At 45.9% G+C, this 19710-nt stretch overlaps 1 protein-coding gene across 6 annotated transcripts in view; it reads right to left on the bottom strand.

The window, feature by feature from the left end:
• The window catches only part of gjc1 (gap junction protein gamma 1), a 37235-nt gene that overhangs the window by 7528 nt on the left and 9997 nt on the right, over positions 1-19710 (bottom strand). For all 6 annotated transcript variants that reach the window (XR_001480207.2, XM_015362055.2, XM_015362059.2 and 3 more), the window contains one exon: positions 392-498. The gene's annotated coding sequence lies outside the window, so the exon portion shown is untranslated. The remainder of the gene's footprint in view (positions 1-391; positions 499-19710) is intronic.

Raw genomic sequence — 19710 nt, 5'->3', positions numbered from 1 at the left:
TTGGAGAATTCTGCATAATTTAGTAGAACTATGATACATTAGGGAAAAGCATCTGTCACAAATGAGTCTCTACTAAAATTTTCCAAGCAGCGATTTTTCTAAGCATGTCTTCAGACACGTACAACCTCCATCATGACATAACAACAAGAACAACACAGACATGATGAAAACCTAATGAAAAGTGTTGTCTTTGTATATACAGTTACATCGATAAATATCTCCGGTTTATTAGGCTGATTTGTTTATGAAATAATTTAAAAGAGCTAAACATCAGAGTTTGCAGGGGAACTGCTGTTCCAGGGTAATATTCAAGCATTTTTGAAGGAGTTAATCCAACGTCGACAGATTAGTAGCAGTTTCAGCTGCGGGCAGTGAGAGTTCAGAGGGTTACCTTGGGCTGGCAGCAGGGGGAGCTGCGGTCTCTGGAACACGTCTCACGCGAATGGCTTTCCTTTCACTGTCCTCTCCACTCTCTCCTCCTTCGGGGTTGTTCTGGTGCTGCAGAGAAACATGTGGAATTTGCTGAACAACAGGAAGTGGGCATTCGTTTGCAGTAAAAACAGATGTTTTTAATTAAAAGAATAAATTAAGAGAGGGAAGAACACAGTACGAAGCCCATTTTGCAGCCCCTTTGGGTTTGTTGTGGTTTGAGCTGCAGTACAGTCATATAAGAGCACTGGCATAGTCAACTAGGCCCTAAGAATGGGGGAAGCATTTATTTACTTAATGACTTACACATATCGTTAATTATCACCGCCATTTTCTCTTGGTTTTCTCCTGCAAGCACTAAATAACGCATTTTCTCTCTTCTCTTTTCAGCATGGAATAAACCTATCACTTGTTCCTAATTACTGATGGTTTTACATACACTCACTCCAAGCTCCAGCGTGTCTTAGGGAATTGGAACTGGTGTTATCAAGAGGGACAGTTTTACACTGGAGCACAACCATTCAAGAAAGAACCAACTAGCATAAAGGAGAAAAGAAATGGGGACACGTGGACAAGGTTTATTTTTCACTCATGAGTGCGATCTGTTTGCTTCACCGTTTACTGGGGCATGACAGTATGAGACACCGATCAAGCAAGTACATGAGGAAGTTCACAAAAGAGATGAAGACGCTTACATTATCTAACTCATTTGGTCCTTAGTAGCTAATTGACCCAAGATCAAATCCAGCCATTTCTTGAAAGGAGGAATGACTCGACAACATAGTTGGACAGATTGTTCCAGACCCCAACCATACTTTGTGTAAAACAGGGACTTGTGTTCCCTGTTAAATGCACTCCTCTCAGCTTCCGTTTGAGCCCTCCGATTCGTTTCTCTCAGATCATTCTGAACAAGTCCACAGGATTGACTTTTGTCACTATCTTTTTTTAACGCTTGTATATGGTCTCCTTGTAGTCTTCTATGTTCAAGACAAAAAAGGTACAGTTCTTTCATACTGTCAGTGTAGAGCATTCTCTTAAGTCACAGAATTCACGCTTTTGCAATTCTCTGGACAGATTCCAGGACGACAATGTTTTTGTAACTTGGTGACCAAAACTGAAGACAATGAAAAGGTCTTACTAGTGCATTGTACAACTTGCCCTGGGTTTCAATTCTTTGCCCTGAGAACCCATCATCTACCCCTTAGTCAACCTGCAGTGGTTCAATCAGTGATTAGGACTGAGAACAGAAAACACTTCTTTATACAACAGGTGAAGGGTGACTGCAAAAAACCCACTCAATCAGTTTTTAAAAACTGAGTTAATTGCATTCTTCAAGCAACCCAACTTAAAATCCACTGAAGATTTGATTTGTCCAACATTTTGCTCCAACCACACACCAGAGTCAGGGCACTCAGGCACAAACCCGCTATCACAAGAACAGGATACAAGATAATTCTCGGGTGATGCATCTCTAGCCTGACGTGAAACACTACGCATTGACAAATCCTTTTCCAGAGCTCCCCTCGAGAGGCAGAGAGCCTTCCAGGCTCGGCTCACCCCAGCTGGGAAACTGTGTTGTTGGCACGGGAGGCAGCAGCTAGTGGAGGATAAGTTCTTCTAAGTGAGCGGTTTTTCCCAGCAGGGCGAATGCCAGTGCGCTGGAGCAGAAGATCACAATGTGGTGCTCTCCTCTCCCGGCCAGAGGAACCGAGAGGCAGGGACCCTCGATTAACCTGCGCGGTGAAGCGGAAGGCACACGTCTCCCACCAGCCCCAGAGGGGCACCGTCATGTCAGACCCTCCCACGGCTCAAAGGCTGAAGCCGACCTGCCAGCTCCAACTTCCATTGCTGATCCTAACGAATTGACGGTATCAAGAACTTTGTGAATCAGTGTTAAGTCATGAACTTTTTGAAAGTACTGTATGGCCGCCACGTTACTGCAAACCGCTGATCTGGCCGCAGGCAAAATGCGACGTGATGCGGCCCTTTCTGCTCACTAGACACTGAAAGCTAATGAGAAACATGGTCTCCTGCAGTAACAACTTTAATCACTATAAGTGTTTTAGTTGGTTGCCAGGTTGCTTTATTTTTGCAATACTTAAAAATATCTAAAAAACATGTAGCCTTGAATGTTTCAGTTTCATGAAAATATTTACTATTAATATAGTGGTCCAATTCGCTAGCCTTAGCAAGTTTACAATGTAATTGGCTGCTTTTGTGTCACTCGGGGTTTTGCTGCCTCGTTCTGAATCGCAATGACAGCAGTACGGCGCTACCCTCACACCCACATCGAAACGGTGTCTCTTTTGTGTTGTACAGTAAATTCTTGTAACGTTACCATGTGCGTGGTAGTTTCACTGTGGTTTGAAATGCACTCATCAACGCCGCATTGGAAAAATAACATTGTAGCTCCCCGTTATTAAAATTAAAATTTAGAACAAGCCATTCACTTTAGTTCCATCAGTGGTAACTCCACGTCTGATTAAGACAATACACTGCACGTGAGCAACACCTGGATTGTTCTGAACAGATCCGCTGTAAAGAACAATTTTTAGTAGCACGGGGCCCCAGGGAGACAGGCTTGGTGTAGCCTGAGGCCTGAGGCTTGGTGTGACAGCCGCCCATAGAGGCTCAGACAGAAGCCTGACGGGGATCGGTGAAACATGAACACGGCCTGACTGGAGCTCGTGTGACGTGGAGTGGGGAGCAGGGTCAGTGTGTCGGCTGAGCAGGAACAAGCAGAGGCTGATTCTACAGGCAGTCCTGCTCAGGAGAAGGGCGGCCGAGCAGTGAGAATCGGAGACCTTTCCCATTTGTGTCTTTTTAGTTTCCAGGAGTCCTAATCCCTGCTGTTGCCAGAAAGACATGAGCAGCCAAGATTATTCTCAAACATCTAGTTTATTAGAGGATTTCTCCTAAATATTGCAAAGAAACCAACAACCAATCAATGATAGACATTTTCTTTGCAATAAAGTTGTTTAGAAACTGTCATAAAAAAGCAGAAAACTGAAAACAGTAAACTGAAGACATTCAAGAGCCCGGGTCTGCCTGCTCTGCACTGCTGACAGCACATCTGACCAATTAAAGAATGGTCTAATGATGCCAGGACAGTTTTCAAAACAGGTCAGTCTTATTAAAGAGATTTCCTGATGTCACATTAAACACTGACATGAACAGCATCAATATAGCTGTTGTCACAGACCACAATACAATATATCAGAAGGCCAACAAAAAATTGCATCATTCATTACTGGTCGTCCTGTGCATTCACAGTTACTGGAAATCCCTGCTGGGTGCGTGATGATTACATGGGATTGTAACTCAGCCATATTTGTACAGTGCAATATATTGGATGTTTTACATTAAGTCTTATTGTCTAAAGTCAGACCCATTTAGATTCATCGTTAGCTGGACTGAACCTAATTATTGAAATTGCAGTTTATACAATTTATTGCCTGAGTATTTATTTTTGTCAGTGTGTTGGGCTGAAAGCGCAAACATGCTGACTGAAGCAGTGTTTGTCTTTCGTATGACATCATGGTGTAGGGTCTTTCTGTTAGCAAGAATTTCAAGCAGTGATAATGGAGGGGGGATCAATTGATCTTCAAATACAGTGTCAAGCATGTTTACGGTTCTCATCTAATTAAAATTGTTTTTAAAGAGATAGATGACCACATTCACAAAGAGAAGGCAATTTAATGAGCAAACAACTTTGGCCAAATTAGGGCAACATCCAGTGCTAATAAATATACAGAACAGGGCAGTAAAATATTGATTACAGCTCAAAAGCAGTGATCAGACCTCCTGGAAGCACAAGGCCCTGCTGAGCCCAGAGAAGAGCCCCTGGTCCTGAAGTTCACTGACAGCAGACAGCCTCAGGAAAGCACAGCTACAACAGCACAACAGAAAGTCAACCAAATTACAGTACAAGTCAAACAGTACCTCACCCACTGGAACACGGACACAAACTGGATACTAGCTGATTATCTTACAAAAATAAGAGACAACAAGGAAGAACAGACCCTGACAAAGTACATTCTCAGTGACTACATCCCAGGCAGAGAAACTGGATGACGCAGGCAGACCAGGCTGTCCAGAGAGGACAGGAAATGCTCCCACTGTCATCAGGAAAATGCAAACACAGAGATGTACTGTAAGCAGAGATTCAGCTGCACTGTAAGAAATACTCTGGGATTCAACAAACATTCTTTCCTTATATTAACAAATCTAATCCCAGAATTCTTACAACTGTCAGTATCAGACCAGCATCTGATCTTACTGGGCTTAAGAAACTCAATAGAGCTGTAGTCCCATATGTGATCTCCCGTCACAGCCTGAGGAACAAGCAGAGAACCTGTCTCTCAATAACGTTTTATGTGATGTACATAAATGTCCAATACGTTTGTACTGTAAATGTTGTGTTATTTGTATCTTGTTTGGCAAAACTGTAATTCCTCGGTCATACCAATATATACCTTTGAATCTGAATTTAATAAGCTTGTAGACTTTGGGTAAATTATTTTTTTGGCCTTGTTTTATAGTCACACAATTCAGCTGTATAGTACTGTAGGTACTATTTGTATAGCCAGTCTCAAGAAAATATTGAGCAAGTCGCTGAAATACAGACTCTTTAAGGTGAATTCTTAGTTTTGGTTTTTTCGCTCACTGATGAGCTTTATGGAGCAACAGACAGCGTTATTAATTTAAGATCTCTCAGGATATCCAAGAGCAGAGCCAGGAGAGCACAAGGCTGAGAATTCACCTCGGAGAGCTGCAGGTCCCACATGTCACAGGTGCAGCAACTCCTCAGGCGACCCTAAAGCTGGCATGTTCCTGCCAGGTCTACTGCTGTCCAGGCTGAGTGTCCTCGGTCCGAGCCCTGGGCTGCAGAGCCCAGCTGCAGGACCCGGAGCGCCGGCGCTGGCACTGGCGCTGGCCCAGAGCAGCCCGCCCCTGCCACAGCTGCAGCAGCTGGAGCTGAAATCCCGCCAAGCGCGTAAGAAGAACCAGCGCATCTCCATCACCGGCGACTGCGATGGGTACCCGTGCGCGCAACGCCAGCGAAGGAATGAAAGGATGAAATATTCCTTCACCCGCAGTGCCCCACAGCCGGACAGGGGTGCCTGGGAGCGTGCCACTGGCTGGAGGACACTCACAGCCTCCAAAATCACTGAGCCTCCGAAGAGTCAAGCAAACAGGGTTTTGTACTTTTGCAACAAGGGCTGGGAAAAGGAATTATTCTGAATAAAGCAGTGTGTGAGAGCTGTGTCAGTCCCCCAGCAGTGTGTGTGAGTGTGTGAGAGCTGTGTCACTCCCCAGCAGTGTGTGTGAGTGTGTGAGAGCTGTGTCAGTCCCCCAGCAGTGTGTGTGTGTGGGAGCTGTATCAGTCCCCCAGCAGTGTGTGAGAGCTGTGTCAGTCCCCCAGCAGTGTGTGTGAGTGTGTGAGAGCTGTGTCAGTCCCCTAGCAGTGTGTGTGAGTGTGTGAGAGCTGTGTCAGTCCCCTAGCAGTGTGTGTGAGTGTGTGAGAGCTGTGTCAGTCCCCCAGCAGTGTGTGTGTGTGAGAGCTGTGTCAGTCCCCCAGCAGTGTGTGTGAGTGTGTGAGAGCTGTGTCAGTCCCCCAGCAGTGTGTGTGAGTGTGTGAGAGCTGTGTCACTCCCCCAGCAGTGTGTGTGTGTGGGAGCTGTATCAGTCCCCCAGCAGTGTGTGAGAGTTGTGTCAGTCCCCCAGCAGTGTGTCTGAGTGTGTGTGAGCTGTGTCAGTCCCCCAGCAGTGTGTGAGAGTTGTGTCAGTCCCCCAGCAGTGTGTGAGAGCTGTGTCAGTCCCCCAGCAGTGTGTGTGTGTGTGAGAGCTGTGTCAGTCCCCCAGCAGTGTGTGTGAGTGTGTGAGAGCTGTGTCAGTCCCCCAGCAGTGTGTGTGAGTGTGTGAGAGCTGTGTCAGTCCCCTAGCAGTGTGTGTGAGTGTGTGAGAGCTGTGTCAGTCCCCCAGCAGTGTGTCTGAGTGTGTGAGAGCTGTGTCAGTCCCCCAGCAGTGTGTGTGAGTGTGTGAGAGCTGTGTCAGTCCCCCAGCAGTGTGTGTGAGTGTGTGGGAGCTGTGCCACTCCCCCAGCAGTGTGTCTGAGTGTGTGTGAGCTGTGTCAGTCCCCCAGCAGTGTGTGAGAGTTGTGTCAGTCCCCCAGCAGTGTGTGAGAGTTGTGTCAGTCCCCCAGCAGTGTGTGAGAGTTGTGCCAGTCCCCCAGCAGTGTGTGAGAGTTGTGCCAGTCCCCCAGCAGTGAGCTTCCTGCTGGGGTCCCTGGCGTTCGGGGTGCTGGGTTCCCCAGGCGTCCAGACGTTCAGCCCTGGAGCTGCTTCATGTCTGTCGCCTTGAGGCGTGCTGTGGGAATGTTCTGGCCAGGTCAAGGTGTCCACCTCCTGGAATCCGCGTGATTCCCAGCGTGGTTCTGTCTCGGAGCCCACTGGGGATCAGGCATCAGTGTCCTAGTGCGCCCCTGGAGACTCTCTCCTGCTTCTCCTCCAGAGGCTCTACCCGGACAGCGCCTCCTGCAGGCTTCACTGTGCTCAGCAAGAGCCGCACTAACCCTGCCCATGTGCAGAAATGTCTGCAGGCACTTCATTTGAAACTTGGTCTTGGCAGCTGAGGCTGAGCTGCTGAGAAAAACATCTTGCTTAGGTTAGGCCCATTAGTCAAACATTTCTCAGCACTGTCCAAACAGAACCCTCACACACAGGGCCATGTGCTACTGCTGCCATCATGTACAGATAAATAGTGTTTAATAAGAGTGTCTAACTGACCACAGATCAGTGTTTCTCAGACGGACTGTCTTCTCTTCTGTTTCATCAGCGTAATGCTTAGGGAAATGTCAACAGTTAGGAATTGTCAGTGTTACTATAAAAGGGCTGAAGGGAAGGGGTTATTATTAGTAGTACTTGTGCAAAGGAATCACAATCCCATTCCACAGCAGTAAACCCGTTTTGTGTTTTGGAAGATACAGGTTCTTAAAGCTCAACTGATGAACCCCAAAGCTGTTTTTCTCTCTAAATCTGTATATAGCTGTTTTTACAACAAGGTCAAACACCTGCAATATCGATCATCCTCAAATGTAATGAAATAGAAGTCTTACTCAATTTCCTAAGAAATATAATATAATATTAATAAGACTTGTGCTCTCTAACTATAGAGAACAAAATGTTGCTAAAGACTCTAGATTGCACAATATACAGTTCAAACTGTCTGGGTTTTCTCCCTGTGCAGCAGATATTCCCTATAAACAACACAGGAAGGTTACACTAAAGTGCACAATTGAAAAGCAGTTTGGTGTGAACAAGCTCCAATACCATTACCTCTGGCAGTGAAGCACTGTCAAGCTAAGGTGTGGCTTTCTGAGACTAATGGAGGGTTCCCATTAATCAGTTGTTTCTTTCATACTTTTAAAAAGCACTTAGATGATGACTTGTTTAGGCTTTAACAGGTGTTCTAAGGGTCTGTTATACTTCATGATTTTAAATGTCCTAGAATACTGAAAGCAGTTGAAACACTGCAGGATCTTAAAGCAGAGAAATGGGAGTCCTGTGCTTTCAGCATGTTATTCCAGGGAAACACTGGCTTCTTCTGGCCTAATTCCAGACGTGTGACCCTCTCAGACGATACCGGATTAATGTATCTTTCACAAGCAGGACTGCAAAGCTCAGCCACACAAAACAGCCACATCATAGTGGTTTGACCACTATCAGTGTTTTAATGACTTTAAGGTCCTTTTGTAATTAATATTAACAAAAAAGAAAAGCAGTACAATTTACACCACTTTCAATTTATCTACCCGTGCAAATGTCCTCCAAATGAGGAATGTAAAAGAACATATTTCCCCCTGCAAAACTAATGTTTATGATAAATTAATGAACAAACATGCATAGCACAATCACAGCAATTCATCCTCAAGCACACAGAAGAGGTTAATTTGGTATACGCTGGTATTTCGGAAAAAATGAAATTCCACGTTGGCCTTGATGTCTGGAATGGAAATCCTGAATAACAAAGCTCAGAGGGACTGATCTATATCTCCAGGCTGCAATGTGAGACAAACACAAAAAATATCCTGTTTTGTGATAATTTGTTCCAGTCATGAATGCTTTATGTCTGGGATGTATGGTTTGAACAGACAGCAGTTCTTCTGCTGTGCACTGTAGAGGAGCACTGCTTAACAGGATTTAGTCTGTTTGTTTTAATAATTTAAGAGCAATCCTTTATCAGAAAATTGCTATTTATACTATGCTTTGTGTTTGAGATTAAAATACAGTGCTGAAACTGGAAATAAAGACAAAGTGTTAAGCTGTTAAATTCTGATGTTAGAGAATACTGAACTAAAAGAACTTGAGAAACATGTCATAATCTGTACAGAACAAATTAGTGTCATACTGTACATTGTACGCTCTACATAATAAAAAAACACATCCTTTCTGAACGCAAGGTTACCTTACACACTATGCACTCCTCCATATCGATAATGGTAAGGAGGTGTGTTTGTCAGTGATGGGGAGACACCGGAGAGGAGGAGGTGTGTGTGTGTGTGTGTCAGTGATGGGGAGACACTGGAGAGGAGGTGTGTGTGGGCGTGCGTGTGTCAGTGATGGAGAGAGAGTGGAGAGGAGGTGTGCGGAGGGTTAGAGGTAGATATCATAGCGTTAAGATGAAAAGCGCCAGTAGTTCTGAGTGCAGCTGTACTTGCTTTAAGCAGAGGCACGGGAGTGGGGAGGAACGGTGAGCCTGCTCTGCGTGGCTGTGAAGACTTGCCCTGTACAGTGCAGGCCTGTCACTCACCCAGGCTCTGACAAAGTCTAATTTTGGTAAATCAGTTTTGACCCTCAGGCCTTTCACTGAAATTGACTGTATTATTTAATAACATCAAATCATCCACCACCCTCAGGCTGTTAAAAAAAGAAGACAACAGGCCTCTTGCTAGGGTGCATTCAGTGAAGCTACCATTTGAGAACAAAGAGTGACACATGAACCAGAGGACACAAGTGGAAACTGTGGAAGGGTATTTAAAACCGAGAACAGCAGGCAGTGCTGTACACAAAGGGTTGGGGGAGTGTGGAACAAGCTGTCCAGGTATCTTGTTGAAACAGACACCCTGGTTTCTTTTAAAAAATGATTCGATGAGATCCTACTGCCTGATGGGCTACTTTAGCCCTCATTTGCAACCTTGTATTCCTATTTATTTCATAATCTGCAAAGCACAACAGGCAGAGAGCAGGAAGGACTCACCCAGGTGATCCTACCACTGCCCTGTCCATGTAGCTACTAGGGAGAAAGGGTGTGGCGAAGCACAGGTAGCAGCAGGTTTGGACACGGAAAAATAAGGGATGTTTCCCAGTGTTATTTTCTGAAGACGACAAAAAGACATTAAAAGATCTGATTCATTCAGTCACGTCCTTCCAGCATTAGAATTTCAAGTCTTCCTAAAATGGAAATGCTAAGTTTGCTCCTTGCATGGATTCCTCAATGTGCTGTGTTGTAATCTTGTGGAAGAGTGAAGATGAGCCTGTATCACTGTAGCTCATGAGTGAATCAGTCCATTCAACATTAGAGATCTGTCCTCATTACTGGAATGACACCTTGGGGAAATAGTACTAACTATAAGTAAGGAACACTGGCAAACCCGTCTATGTTTTGCATCAATAGTTAATTTAGCATGCTATGTTAAGTTTTAAAAACAGAGCTCAAGTCATCCAATTACATACAAGTACCAGGTGCTCAGGGTTTTTGCAATTAGTTAAAACTGCCAAAACTAGCTTAGAACCTGCACAAATAGCCACTGATCAGGAAACTACAGTATATTAATTACTGCAGGAGGAGTGAAAGACATGACCCTGGTCCTCTTGTGTAACGAAGCCTCCCAGGCCGTTATCCGCACGACTGAAGACCGACTGAACGTCGGTGAAAGATGTTGCCTGGGTGAGCAAATGACACACGTTAATGATATTGGTAGAAATACCCTTTCTGTTACAGACCTCCACGAAGTGATTGATTTCAGAGCAATACGTTGTCCTTCCAAATATAGCTTGCTTTTCAAAGCAAGGCAGATTTAGTGTTAAGTAAACGCCTCTCAGTGTCAGTTAGAAAGCCCAACAATGTCAGGATATCAGAACATCTTCTCAGAAGGAACATTAGTAAACAAGTGTCCTTCCAAGCAAACTGTACCACCTCCCCTGCAGATGAGGCTGGGGGCTGCTCTGCAGTGATGAGTGAAGTGAAATGAGTCTCCTACTATACGCAAAGTGCTTGGGGATCCTTTCTAATGACAAGCGTGACATAATTAACATAATTAATTATTACTAATTAGAACCCAGAACTTCCTGTGAGATCTGCTGAATCAGGCTTTCTCCACGTGCTAAAGAGCGGAGCGCACCAGAGTGAACGACAGCCTTCTTGTGTGCAACATTACAGATTCTGCAACTGGTGGCTTTTTATCAGAACTACTTCCACCAAAGCCTTTCAGGCCTGATTTAGTTTTACTGTTAGTATTATGGAGCCAATTCACTGTGCTTTTTCATTTTATTCCAGTTATGTGTGTTACGAGTGCACTACCATACGAAGAGGACTTACAAATTAAATCTATTACTATTAAACTGGTTTAAGGTTTAAGGAAGGTTTGCTTTCAGGCAATACTGGGCCAGTGGAGTTTCCTCTTCTCCTGCAGCTGCTAAGGGTGTTTTATATCAGCCTGTCAAGCTCAGTGTGTGCCAGCCTGTCTTCCTCCCATTAAACAAAGGTATAATTCATATCCTCTGCCCGGCTGCTCGATATGAATCTTGCAGAGATGAGTTTTGTGTTGCTCTGCTGGCTCTAGTAATGAGGGGGTCAATGTAAACTAGCGTGAGACACGCCAAGCGGGAGAGACTTAATAAGATCCAGCCTCATGCTGCTGCAAATGGGCAGTGCTGCTGTGCTTCTGTGCTTGTTTTGAATTGGACTGTCAGGTGCCCTTAACATTCTTTGCTTTGATTTACAGCAGCGGTTTGGCCTTTCCCATGCTGACCTGCGGGAACAATGGCAAAAACACCATTCTTCACCGTTCCAGCTGACAGCACACACGCCAGCCCACCGCCCGTGCCAGCGAGGTAGAGAAACACACGCCTGCGTTCAGGCATTCGGTCTGGGTGGGATCAGTCACTTCACGCCAAGGCTACAAGGTGTTTTACTGTACTGTACTCTGATGTGTATTTTCTTCTGAATAAAAACAGATGACGTTCTGCTTGGTGTATTTAACACTGGCACGCATACAGTACTTTAAGTCTTTGCCCCCCCTTGCATTAAGAGTGAACACGTGTCAGACAACGTTTGATGAACAGCCCACTACCATACAGTTCCGCTGACATAAGAATAATGATCGATCTGATTCCCACTGCACAAGATCTCAAAACTCAGATTTAGGACATGCATTCAAGTTCATTTTATACTCATTACTCCAGAACTAAACCACATTGAGCTCATGTCTACTGAGATAAAGAGGACACTGCACAAGTTGAACTTCTGGGGTCAACACTTCTGCAGCGTGCACAACAAACAACAAGAATACTGATCTTTAGAACTGATATGGTCAGGTCTGCATCACAACTACTTGTCAGAGTAAATAAGACAAGCGCAGCTTTCAGAATTAGAACAAAGCTATTTCAGAAACCAATCTACCATCCGTCATTTCACTTACAGTACAAAACATTTCCACAGCTTGAAATCTCACAGGGGACGTTTCCTGAACAGCTAATGAAACGAGCACTTGAGGGTCATGTGGGACACTGGCACAATTTTTACAAAATCAAGTCAATGCAAAGCATGAAATGGAAGCCTGTGCCAAGGGTTATATGCGAATGCATCCTGGGGGATCTGTCCGTCATCAGCTGTGCCCCAGCCTGCGTGCCCCGAGCGGGGCTCAGAGAGATGGGGGGGCAGCCAGCCCCCGCGACAGAGACCTGACCTTGACAGATGCGACGCAGCAGGAATATATATCACACCAAAATAAAAAAACATCCCAGGCCACACCATGCATTGCAGAACTGGGAGAAGTGCGCTTATCAGTGTCAAAAACGAAAGTGGAAGAAATATGAGCACCTGTCACTGAACAGCATAGGGCATTCAGAGGATGAAATTAGCACACAGCAAGAGCAGGGAATTCATCTGACTGATAACCTTTTGTTAAGGAAACAAGAGGGACATCTAAAACACAGTGCTCACCCTGTATTCCGAATGCTCAAAGACTGGACTGTACAGCATGTAAGAGCCTATTTCACAGCACTGTGCAGAGAAACCTAGAGGACTGAGGGTCTCTGTGTTTTGTGAACAGTGATCACTGCAGCACAGCACAGAACCAGAAGGAGGAAGGGACACATTCCGCTCTCCACTGGAGAATAATGGTCACTATATTCTGATGGGAATAAAGACTACGATTTTTAAAAATTGTTTAATATAGGAATTTAAGATACAACATGCCAGTTTTGTAGAAAAAAGACACTGGCCTGGTCTCCAAGGTAGGACACCATGAGCAGTGGAGTGTGGAAGATAATTAACTGGTTCGCTCTGCTGTTCCCCTGTGTCTTTCCCACATGGCGCAGTTCTCCATCACTGCTCCCTGCGCCAGGCCAGCAAGTGCTCCAGGTCTCTGAGCGAGTCAATTAAAAACACTAAACTGAGTAATTAGTGGTTCCTGTGTGACTCCACAGGCAAAGACACTCTGGTGGAGCTAGGCAGCACCCTGGGGTGGCAGTGTTGCGGAGCTGGATGAGCGCCACTGGGGGGGGGTTGCGGGGCGCACAAGTCCGCAGTGAAGTCACACACTCTGGAGTGAGCACCCCGGGATGTACAGAACAGGCTGACAAGCACAGTCCTCACACGAGGGCTCTGCACGGACACGAGGGGTGGAACAGTGAAAGGGGTCGAACAAGTGCAGGGCTCCTGGCTTTCCTCACCCATGGCATTCAGATGGAACCCCTGAATGAGGCACTGGAGGAATGGAACTTTGCCATCCTGTTACCTCATAAAAAGCAACTGAACTGCAGTATTACTGGATCAGTTAAAACAACGCTTCTGCAGTCATAGCAGAGCCATATCAAGCTGAATCCTATCCAGAAGCAAGGATGGAACAGAGAGCAAAGGACTGCTTTCCTCCAGGACAGGGCACTGGTCCATCAGGCTGTGGAGAAAGTGACTTTAGCACAGCTGATGAAACCTAGCCACAATGCCCTTGGAAAGGGAGAGAAAACCCATACAAAAACAGAGAAAACATGCAAACTCCACCCATACAGAAATCCGAGGCCAGAATCGAACCCAGGACTCTGGAGTTATAGGGCTGGTGTGCTATCCACCACACTACCAGAGAGCACTGTCAATAACACTATAAGACTACAGCACATGTCAACTGTTGTATTAGAATCCAAAACAGGAATAATAATAATGACTTACCCTTATATAGCGCTTTTCTGGACACTCCACTCAAAGCGCTTTACAGGTAATGGGGTCTCCCCTCCACCACCACCAGTGTGCAGCCCCACCTGGATGATGCGACGGCGGCCGTAGCTCACACTCCCCACACAAAGCTCTCAGTGAGGAGGAGAGCAGAGCTCTTCGAGAGGGAGCTCAGCAGAACCACTCTCCAGCGACAGGGCCCCCGTCTCACCAAACATGTTCAAATAGCTCTTCTCACTTTTGTTTTATCATCATTTCTCTGGAACCCAGACCGGCTCTGCCTGCCGGCTCCACTCCCTCTTGCTCCCCTGTCCCGTGTTTATCATGAGCTTTATCCCTCGTTTTTCTCATGCCTGCTGCTACTGTGCTGAGCTTCCGTGAGCCAAGGCCAAGTGTTCGATCTGCACAGCCTGAGCCCTTCGGATGAACAGCACGATAATACGCGTGCAAAAAGATTTATTGGTTATACTGGGAAAACAGCAATGAGCTATTTTCATCCTTGTAGATCTAATAAATCGTTGATGAAAGTCCACATTTAAAATGGACAATATCTAGTTTTGATCTTGTGTTACAAGCATGACATGTAAAACAATACAAAAGCTGTGATTTTTCATTCCTGCAAACGGGGACAAGCAGAGGAAGCAGTTTCTTCCTCGGGGAGGGGTCACTGTGCTGAGTGGGGCTGTCACTCCCAGCACCAGCAGGGGGCAGCAGGCTGACCACAGCATTCTTTACACTTCGACCATAGATTAACAGACAGCCAGCACACAGTAGACATGCAACACCAATGACAGTGCATACTGCCAAGACAACACACACCGGACACTGGAGGAGGCTGCAGGATCGTCTCAGACGCACAATCACTCATCTGCCTCGCTAGGATTCTCATTATTAATTTGTCTGACATGTCTATCTGAAGTGACTTAGATCTGTTACACAGCTGGACACTGCAGTAGCCATCTGAGTGAAGGTCCTCGCTCCCTGCCCAAGATCTAAGCTCCACACTGCTGCCAAACCACACAGAAATTGTTTTGTATGTAGAAAAGGCAGATTGTGCTCATTTTGTCATGAAATCTGAAGAGAGTTTACTACCTCTATCCAGTTAGCCAGACAGGACACCTGTTTCTGCAGATTGGTAGCACCTGCAAATTAGTGATGAATTAACTACTCTGATCATTTAAGAGACCTCTGTCCCTTGAGAGCTCACAGGCACTCATTTTAATCCCCCCAAAACTGAAAACTACTTCGTTTCACAACCTAACTGCTAACACTGAAATTCTTCCCCATCTTTCGAAATTGGTGATGTAAATTATCATCTACAACCTGTTTGGCTGTGGCTCCACGGCATCAGTGTTGAATCAAAATGTTCACCATAGATTGCATAGAAAGCCATCTGTAGATTCACAGTTGCTGAGTATTTTCAATGGTAAAATATTAGCCAATGAAAATTCTGACTTGTTGAGCAGTTTCAGAGACCTGCACACCTTCAAGCTATTTTTCAAGAGAGCAGCAGATGCAGCAATGGTTTCAGTCCATCTCCAGGCTGGATTTTAACCGTGACGAAAGTGCTCAATAAGTCATAACGTGTATCTGTGAAACGGCATCAGGAAATAATGTCCATAAATTGCTGGTGTTCTCACGGAGCCAGTAAGCTGCCGCTCAGAAAGATTACATTCATGGCGCTAATGAGGTTCACCACCCTCTTCTGTGGATCTATAAGGCTGCTTTGATGAGTAATTACTCAATATATATTAATCACCTTTCTGACCTCAGTGAGGAATGGCAATAGATCGGCATGCAGCACAGCTGAAGATTTAGCCAAATGAAAAGACATGCAACATATAAAAAGTACAAAGGAGGCCCGTTCAATCCATGCTAATCGTGTGGCGGTTATTGGCGTATCGATTGCAGAATCGCATCTAGACATTTCCTGAAAGAGTCCACTTCCAAGTCACGGATCTTTTTCCGAAGAGGAGCCTTCTGTTTTCAATCTTAAATACATCACCCCTTAATTTCAGGTCTTTGTTTCATTGCTGATACTAAAGGAGTCCATTGTGTTGACTTTGTCAATACCCATCAGGATCCTTAAGCACTTGGTTGAAGTTTTTAATTCCCTCTGGTCAATACTAAACAGATTCATATCCTTTAAACTGTCTGTATGTTACTTTTCTTTTAAACCGGTAATTATTCTAGACAGTGCCTGAAACCTATCCAGGACACCAAAGTCGTTTTGGTGCTGCAAAAACAAATGTTCCAAATAAGGTCTTATAAAAGGCAGTGGGAATAAAATCTGCCCTGATTTAGAGTCTCCACTTTCACTCCGCACAATATCCCTGCATTTCTGCTGTCTTCCAAAGTGCAGCTTTTGGAACACAGAATGACAAAGTCATCTGGACGGGTGTTACGTCTCCCTTGCCTGTGCTCAATCCGAACAGGTATCAGGGGACCCAAAGGCTATGGAGGCTGTCACACCACTCTGAAGATGCCTGAGTCGGAGGGGTCTGCAGTCCTGGAGGAGACTCGGCGTGACAATCCCGTCATGTTGTTTATTTGCGTGTTCCTGATGATAAATCAACTTATCGCTGACGCCGACAGCATCTCTTTCCAGCCCTTGAGCAGAGTGTGAAAATAAATAAGGAACAGAAATACTGCTGCCACAGCCTCTACAGTGTCACGGTGAAACATTAAATCCTCACTGCACTAAGGCTGCTGGAGAAAGAAAGCAATTGCCTTTGATAAGGGAATATTTATTGCTGTGAAAAGTAACATTCCCTTGGAGATTAGGTGTCGTATTAGAAAGTGCAGGAGGCTGGAATCAGCTCTTATACCCAGCTGAGTGATGACCCAGAAAATGTAAATTACACATTGCTGCACCGAGAAGAGATTTTAGCAGGTCTACTGGTCTGCTGGGCTTGCCCGGGTGAGGTTTGGGAGCTCAACCTCCCGACTTCTGGTACCCACCAAGCCCAGCATTGCCTGCAGGTCTGACAGCAGAGAGGAGGACTTCAAGCACTGAAACAGCCTCCAAGGACACGCTGTGTGATCCTGCCCTGCGGAGGACAGCCCTGCACGTGTAAAGTCAGCGCTATGGGGGCAGCAAGGGAGCTCTGAAGCTGGCCAATAGGTCAGTAACAATCAGAAACCCACACCTCTGTTAACAAAAGGGGCGCCGTGACTTCACTTTGAACCCTTTGCCTCATCCCCCTCGGGGAACCGGCCAGTGATCCAGAGAGTGTGAAGTTCACATTCAGAAGTGTGAGGATGTGGATCGGTGCCAGCAGGCCCCCGGGACTGACTGACACTCGTCAGGGGCAGGAGGTAGACGAGCAGAAACAAACCATAGAGTGGCAGCACAGGAAGCACACTGTCCTTGTCTCGGATAAGAAAGCTCAATACTGCATTGAGATCAGCAGGGCAAAACTGCTCTTCTTTCTTTCCAGTGATGTTCCAGCATCAAGGAAAGGGCACACTTGTTAGCAGACCCGTTGGATATGAAAGCTGTGACTCACAGGCCTCTGAAACCATGCTGGGTACAGTATTTCTCCTCTACAGCATCCCTGCAAGGGAGTCCCTCAGAGAGCGGTGGGACGCCGGCGCCCCTGGCCCTCGCAGCGCAGTGGGACGCCAGCGCCCGGCCTCAAGCGGCCTTTGCTTGTTTCTATTCCCAAGGGCACTTTTAAACACGCATTTATCACACATGCACATATATGTGCACATATACACATATCACACACAGAAACTCCTTCAATAACTGTACACTGAGCCCTTGGACTGGCTGCCAGGAAACTGGGAAGTCTGGTATCTGTGAAGAACATACGCTCTTGTAGTTCTTCACCAATGGTCCAGTGTCACAGTAGCAGCCCAGCAGTACACACCGCCACTACCAGCTGAGCATCCTGAAAACGGAGCTGTGTTCATGCACACAGCTAGGATTCCTGAAAAGCTTACTGGGACAAAAGCTCGCCATATATATATATATAATTCAGATATAAACACTGCTCCGATGCCGCTGTCATTGCTCGGCCTTGCTCTAACCCAGCAGAGGCGGAGCACGGGACCTGCCATCTCTGATTAGAGTTTCATTACACAAGACAGTTTTAATCTACGTCTGTTTCTGCTTCAGCGTACCAGCCAGAGTCGTGCAGTGACTTTCCCACTGGGGAAATGGCTGATTCCACTCTGCCTTCCCCTTCTGCTGTCTGTGACATTCCCTGGAGCTGGGGGAACATTCACAGCTCTGCCAAATCACGACACCTGGGAATCTTTTTCTTCCATTCATCAGAATCCAACTATTTATTATAAAAGCTTGTCCATACACTGAGCGTCTACTGTATGACATTTTTCTTCCCGACTATTTTAGACACAGAGAAAAGCAGGTGAGTCAGCTTCTTAATTTTTTATTACAATGTGCTGATAAATCAACCCTTTCCAGCAGCTACTCTGTGAACCTGAGTGTCAGTCTGACACTGACCCACAGAGCACCTCCCAGCTCCTGAGCACTCATTTACGAGCCTGTAAAGCACACTCTGAACTGGAACGGGGCCAGAGACGTCCTCAGGCCGTGGGACGAGACGAGAGAAGCGAGCTGTAACAGGCCTGGGATGAGCGAGGTGAGAGTCATGGTCACACTGCACAGAGGCTCAGAGCCCTCCCAGATCAGCCAGCTGCAACACGTCATCTCCCGGGGACAGGAAAGGCTGAAGAGACAGCGAATCCAAATGGAGACAAAATCAGCCACCTTTCTCCCTGGAATTAGCAATGGGGAAAAGAACCTGGACAGCTTGTGCTTTCTAATTGCAATGCCCCCATCATGAGCTGGGCTGAGCGAGGACGTCTCAGTGGCATACAGCAATACTGCACAGTATGCCATCTGCGCTCCAAACCACTTATTTCAGCTCTGATCTGCATTCAGTACACACTCCTGCTTCACTAGAAAGAGGTTTAAGCTCCTAAAAATATTTTCAGTTGAACAAAACTTAAGTTCAGTTTAAATTATTTACAGGTGTGGAGAATTTTCTGAACGAAACATGACCAACACAAGTCTGTAACTTAAGAGATCAAATTAAGCCATTATGAGCTCAGCTGGACAAATTCAGAAGAGACAGCTAAGGCTGGGGCAATGTCAGACATTGTATTATTGATGTACTGTTTTTTTTCCTAGAGAAGTGGGCTTCATTGCTAGGACACAACTAAATTAATTTGACCAAAGCTCAACAGACGTATTCTCCATCGCACACACTCTGTAAGTCAGCATGGAAGGGAGAGGGGGAACTGTGCTCAGACAAAACGCTTCACAACAACAAAATCAAAGCCCAAAATCGACTAACTTTAGCGGTCAAACACCATTTAGAGAAGCAGATGCTTTGGTCTCATGCACAGAAAGCCCTGAAACGGGACCGAAAGGTTCTGATGGCACCAAGACTGTAGGACCCACACCATACCGCCTCACGCTGTTTCAGTGTCACGAGGCATGAGAGAGTGAGATTTTATCATTAAACTAAAAAAAGCTTGAGATGTAATATTTGTTCTCTAAAGTGCACCTTTCACCACTGACAAGAGCTATGAGACTCATCCAAGTTCTGAGTTATAGGTGTGTCTGGCAAGATTGACATGGCGGGTTAAAACGGCAGAGGAAGAGCTGCAGGCAGCCATACGTCAGTGCAGAGGGCCTGTCAAAGCAACAGCTGGATGCGATTACGCCCTGAAACTGCAAGCGGCCTCGCTCTCCTCTGCAATGGGGTTTTGGAGAGGGTGGGGAATAGACCCTGTAATGGAATTTGCCCGCATGCTTTTTAATGCGAAAGGAATGTCAAGCCAAGAATTCTGGCT

Source organism: Lepisosteus oculatus, chromosome 28 (assembly GCF_040954835.1).
Source record: "Lepisosteus oculatus isolate fLepOcu1 chromosome 28, fLepOcu1.hap2, whole genome shotgun sequence".
NCBI lineage: Eukaryota > Metazoa > Chordata > Actinopteri > Semionotiformes > Lepisosteidae > Lepisosteus > Lepisosteus oculatus.
The sequence above is the reverse complement of the archived record's forward strand: the minus strand, read 5'-3'. Positions and strand labels throughout refer to the sequence as shown.